Source organism: Phyllobates terribilis, unplaced genomic scaffold (genome assembly GCF_046119375.1).
Source record: "Phyllobates terribilis strain yellow unplaced genomic scaffold, ASM4611937v1 Scaffold_12__6_contigs__length_324123572, whole genome shotgun sequence".
Classification (NCBI taxonomy): Eukaryota; Metazoa; Chordata; class Amphibia; order Anura; family Dendrobatidae; genus Phyllobates; species Phyllobates terribilis.
This window is the reverse complement of record NW_027362772.1, coordinates 175029495-175035235: the sequence shown is the minus strand read 5'-3', so window position 1 is coordinate 175035235 and position 5741 is coordinate 175029495. Positions and strand designations below refer to the sequence as shown.

At 37.0% G+C, this 5741-nt stretch overlaps 1 non-coding gene across 1 annotated transcript; it reads left to right on the top strand.

Moving 5' to 3' along the window:
* Positions 1-733: 733 nt before the first annotated feature.
* TRNAF-GAA (transfer RNA phenylalanine (anticodon GAA)) lies at positions 734-806 on the top strand. Its single transcript has one exon. It is a non-coding gene; the product is annotated as a tRNA-Phe (tRNA).
* Positions 807-5741: the final 4935 nt, after the last annotated feature.

The window sequence follows — 5741 nt, the reverse complement described above, 5'->3', positions numbered from 1 at the left end:
AGACTTCTGGGAACATCAAATAGTTTCTTTGTGCATATGTTAGTTGTTGCTTTGGCATCGGAAAAATACTGTGGATAGGAAAATGGGAGGGAATATTTCATCTCTATGTGTTCTCTGTCCTTATTAGGGCAGAAAGTGAACCTCTAACGTGCTGTCGTGGAAGATTCCTAGAAACCGAATTACCAGTAAGTCTCATTTCAGATTTTTTTACCTCAGGCATCAATAGACTATAAATATACTTAATAAACAAAAGCTAAAAGAGCAGGTGAACATAGTTTAACAAGTCTGAAATGCGCATGTGATACTGACATCAAAGTTTCACCACATTTTGGGACAAATGTTTTCACTTTCAACATTAACAATCAGTAGAATATTTTCTCTAAATTTGCATCTCCTTTCTTCACTCCAATTGTTTGCACCTAAGAAAAAAATAAAGCTTGATGCAACATTATGCTTACAAATTGTGTTTTATGCTCAATCATCACCTGTCCTACAAAGACACAGTCAGAATTACCCTGGCGAATTGAGTAAATTTGAAAATGTAAAAAAAATGCAGAATTGCTATTTTTTTCTATTAATTCACAAAGAATTAATGTAAGTTCTTAAATATGTACGCAAAATAGTGGGACTTTCAAATATAGATAATCTTGCAAAAACAAGTCAAAGTAAAAATAAATACATCCAGTTGTGACATCTACAGTGTGTTGAACATTGCTGAATCTAAATGTGTCCTGCCGAAATAACTCAGTTGGGGGAGTGTTAGACTGAATATCTAAAGGTCCCTGGTTCAATCTCGGGTTTTGGCAAAAGTTTTTTTATTCACCCATTAAATTTTAAGCAGAAAATAAACAAAGCATATGGACTGACTGTTTACAGAGAATGTAAAAGTCCTAATCATTATAACTATCTACAGGAAATAAAATGATAGAAACTTGAGAACTGAACACTTTTAACTTTTGAGGAAAATAATATTTTTTGTAATTTTTCCTTCATTCTGGACGTCATCACTTTGTTTTATTTTAGTTTGACTTAGCTGTATGAGGATTTAAAGGAAACCTGATAGCTAATACGGGCAGCATGTATCAGACACTAGCTGAATGATTTCAGCCATTTATGTTTGACTATGAATTGCTGTGGCATTACTGAGACAAATATGCTTCAAAAATATGCCAGCAACAAAGCTGTTTGGGGAAGAAGCCAGGAAGGCAAAAAACACAAGCCCCAACTCAGGACCGTTATCTTTCATTCTAAAAATAGGGGATGCCACGTTAATGGTAAGACAATGAATCCACATATTTGGCATTTCTCTAGCGAGGAGAGCCCACTTAAAATGCATGGGGTGCTAGTCTATATAAGCGCAAGCTGGGCTATAAACTGGCTTATTTGCAATTCTGGATGTTGCAGAGTGAAAACACCTGTTGGACAAAATTAGTAATTGCCGGTGTTGATGAATTCATTGTGAGGAGTAATTTATAAAATGGGATCACTTTGGAGGGGTTTCTGCTGTTTTGGTACTTTTGGAAATCCGCAAATGTCACCCTCAAAATATTCTTGCAAAATCTCCATTCCCAAAACCCAAATAGCGCTCTTACTTTCAAAGCCATGCTGTGTGACCAAACAGTAGTTTCTGAAGACATATGGGACATCACCGTATTTCAATGAAATTGTGCAACTTTAGATATTTTCACAAGAAAAACTAAATATTTATTGACCTAAATTTACCATTAATATAAAGTACAATGTGTTACAAAATAACACTATCAGAATCACGGGGATATGTTAAGCATTCCAGTGTTATTGCCACATAAAGTGATACATGTCAGATTTAAAAAACGGTGCTTGGTCATGAAGCTCAAAATTGGCTGTAACTAATAGGTTACAAATCAATATTAAACTAAAAGAAATCATGGTATATTTCCTTTCATCACAAGTAATGCTCATCTGTCTACTGCTTAGCTTAGAAAGAGTTAAATTACAAAATCCAGAAGAATTCAGGGTGGCAGAGCTGTCTAAGGCGCTGCGTTCAGGTCGCAGTCTCTCCTGCAGGCGTGGGTTTGAATCCCACTTCTGACATTAGCATTTTCTTTCAAGAAATTGTAAACCTTCACTCCTGCTACTGATCTGTTAGGGTTCTGCTCCAATTGAAAACTAAAAGTGATGGGGCTTAGCAAAACCAATTCTCAACGTTGGCACTTTGGCAGTATTCCTGGGGGTCCTTGAGGCAAATCTTAAATGTCCTGAATTTGTGCTTTCACAAAAGACTTCTGGGAACATCACATAGTTTCTTTGTGCATATGTTAGTTGTTGCTTTGGCATCGGAAAAATACTGTGGATAGGAAAATGGGAGGGACTATTTCATCTCTATGTGTTCTCTGTCCAAATTAGGGCAGAGAGTGAACCTCCTAAGGTGCTGTCGTGGAAGATTCCTTGAAAACGAATTACCAGTAAGTCTAATTTCAGATTTTTTTACCTCAGGCATCAATAGACTATATATATACTTAATAAACAAAAGCTAAAAGAGCAGATGAACATAGTTTAACAAGTCTGAAATGCGCATGTAATACTGACATGAAAGTTTCACCATATTTATGGACAAATGTTTTCACTTTCAACATTAACAATCTGTAGCATATTTCCTCTAAATTTGCATCTCCTTTCTTCACTTCAATTGTTTGCACCTAAGAAAAAATAAAGCTTGATGCAACATTATGCTTACAAATTGTGTTTTATGCTCAATCATCACCTGTCCTACAAAGACACAGTCAGAATTACCCCGGCGAATTGAGTAAATTTGAAAATGTAAAAAAAACGCAGAGTTGCTGTTTTTTTCTATTCATTCACAAAGAATTAATGTAAGTTCTTAAATATGTGCGCAAAATAGCTGTACTTTCAAATATAGATAAAATTGCATAAACAAGTCAAGGTAAAAATAAATGCATCCAGTTGTGACATCTACAGTGTGTTGAACATTCCTGAATCTAAACATGTCCTGCCGAAATAGCTCAGTTGGGAGAGCGTTAGACTGAAGATCTAAAGGTCCCGGGTTTCGGCAAAAGTTTTTTTCTTCACCCATTAAATTTTAAGCAGAAAATAAACAAAGCATATGGACTGACTGTTTACAGAGAATGTAAAAGTCCTAATCATTATAACTATCTACAGGAAATAAAATGATAGAAACTTGAGAAATGAACACTTTTAACTTTCGAGGAAAATAATATTTTTTGTAATTTTTCCTTCATTCTGGACATCATCACTTTGTTTTATTTTAGTTTGACTTAGCTGTATGAGGATTTAAAGGAAACCTGATAGCTAATACGGGCAGCATGTATCAGACACTAGCTGAATGATTTCAGCCATTTATGTTTGACTATGAATCGCTGTGGCATTACTGAGACAAATATGCTTCAAAAATATGCCAGGAACAAAGCTGTTTGGGGAAAAAGCCAGGAAGTCAAAAAACACAAGCCCCAACTCAAGACCGTCATCTTTCATTCTAAAAATAGGGGTTTCCACGTTAATGGTAAGACAAAGAATCCACAGATTTGGCATTTCTCTAGCAAGGAGAGCCCACTTAAAATGTATGGGGTGCTTGTCTCCATAAGCGCAAGCTGGGCACTAAACTGGCTCATTTGCAATTCTGGATGTTGCAGAGTGAAAACACCTGTTGGACAAAAATAGTAATTGCCGGTGTTGATGAATTCATTGTGAGGAGTAATTTATAAAATGGGATCACTTTGGAGAGGTTTCTGCTGTTTGGTACTTTTGGAACTCCGCAAATGTCACCCTCAAAATATTCTTGCAAAATCTGCATTCCCAAAACCCAAATAGTGCTCTTACTTTCAAAGCCCTGCTGTGTGACCAAACAGTAGTTTCTGAAGACATATGGGGCATCACCGCATTTCAATGAAATTGTGCAACTTTAGATATTTTCGCAAGAAAAACTAAATATATATTGACCTAAATTTACCATTAATATAAAGTACAATGTGTTACAAAATAACACTATCAGAATCACGGGCATATGTTAAGCATTCCAGTGTTATTGCCACATAAAGTGATACATGTCAGATTTAAAAAAAGGTTATGAAGCTCAAAATTGGCTGTAACTAATAGGTTACGAATCAATATTAAAATAAAAGAAATCATGGTATATTTCCTTTAATCACAAGTAATGCTCATCTTTCTACTGATTGGCTTAGAAAGAGTTAAATTACAAAAGCCAGAAGAAGTCAGGATTAGAGATGAGCGGTGTTCGAATCGAACTGTTCGCCAATCTCAAATTCGAGCTGTTTTGAGCGGTTTTCGATCCATTCGGCTAACACGAACGATTTGAAAAAATTCGGCTTTTCGAGGTAATGTTCGGTAACTGTTCGTGCACCAAAATCATAACTGGATTTTTTCACTGTAATGCTGATAATCAATGTTAATATGTAGTTTGAGTGTACAGCGGGGCGGGGGGAGGGGCAGGGGATGGATCTCTGCAAAAATAATGAAGATCTCCATTTTTTTTTCTCTTTCCCACATTTACAGTGGGGCGGTGCAATCTGTCAGCCTATCAGCAGCGCACACACAGATCGAACTGCTTTTTTTCACACAAGCAAGGGCATGTGTCATTGGCTCTGTATGTCACATGTCCTTGCCCTATAAGACCCAGCCATTTTCCCCGTCGCCACCATTTTCTCACTGCTGCAGCTGCATGTTAGACGGCACGGCTGTTGCTGTGTGCGCTATACTTTCAGTGTTAATTTCAATCCAATTTTCTCAGAAATATACAGATGGCTTGGGAGTAGGGAATAGTTCTGATTGCAGTCCTTTTGAGGACTAGGTTACAGCATTTCCTACGACTTTTAACAGGCAGGTCTGTGCTCTTAAATAGACAGCTTGGGAGTATTGACTAGTTTTAATTGCAGTCCTTTTGAGGACTAGGTTACAGCATTTCCTACGACATTTTGCCAGGCATGCCTGTGCCAGTGCTGTGCTAGTGTTTTCACAGCATTTGGCTAAATCTAGCTAAGCAAATCTTTTTGGCCTCTTGCAGTGTGTGTTAGTCTGTGGAGTAGCGTATCTGTGTTGCAAGCTACACCACCTGTGTATAGAATACAATTTTTTTTACTGCACCTAGCCAAGTAAAACCTTTTGGGCATAGCATCATTCTATTAGGCCATCTGTACTAAGCTCCACCAGCTTGCAAATTAGAAATAATTTTTATCCGCATCTCGCTCGGAGAATAATTTTGGGCCTGTAGCAGTGTGTGGGACTTATTGTATTAGTCCATCTATACTATGTTCCACCAGCTTGCAAATTAGAAATAATTTTTATCTGCATCTAGTTCGGAAAATAATTTTGGGCCTGTAGCAGTGTGTGGGACTTATTGTATTAGTACATCTATACTAAGCTCCACCAGCTTGCAAATTAGAAATAATTTTTATCTGCATCTAGCTCTGAAAATAATTTTGGGCCTGTAGCAGTGTGTGGGACTTATGGTATTAGTCCATCTATACTAAGCTCCACCAGCTTGCAATTTAGAAATAATTTTTATCTGCATCTAGCTCTGAAAATAATTTTGGGCCTGTAGCAGTGTGTGGGACTTATTCTATTAGTCCATCTATACTAACCTCCACCAGTTTGCAAATTAGAAATAATTTTTATCTGCATCTAGCTCGGAAAATAATTTGGGGCTTGTAGCAGTGTGTGGGACTTATTCTATCAGTCTATCTATACTAAGCTCCACCAGCTTGCAA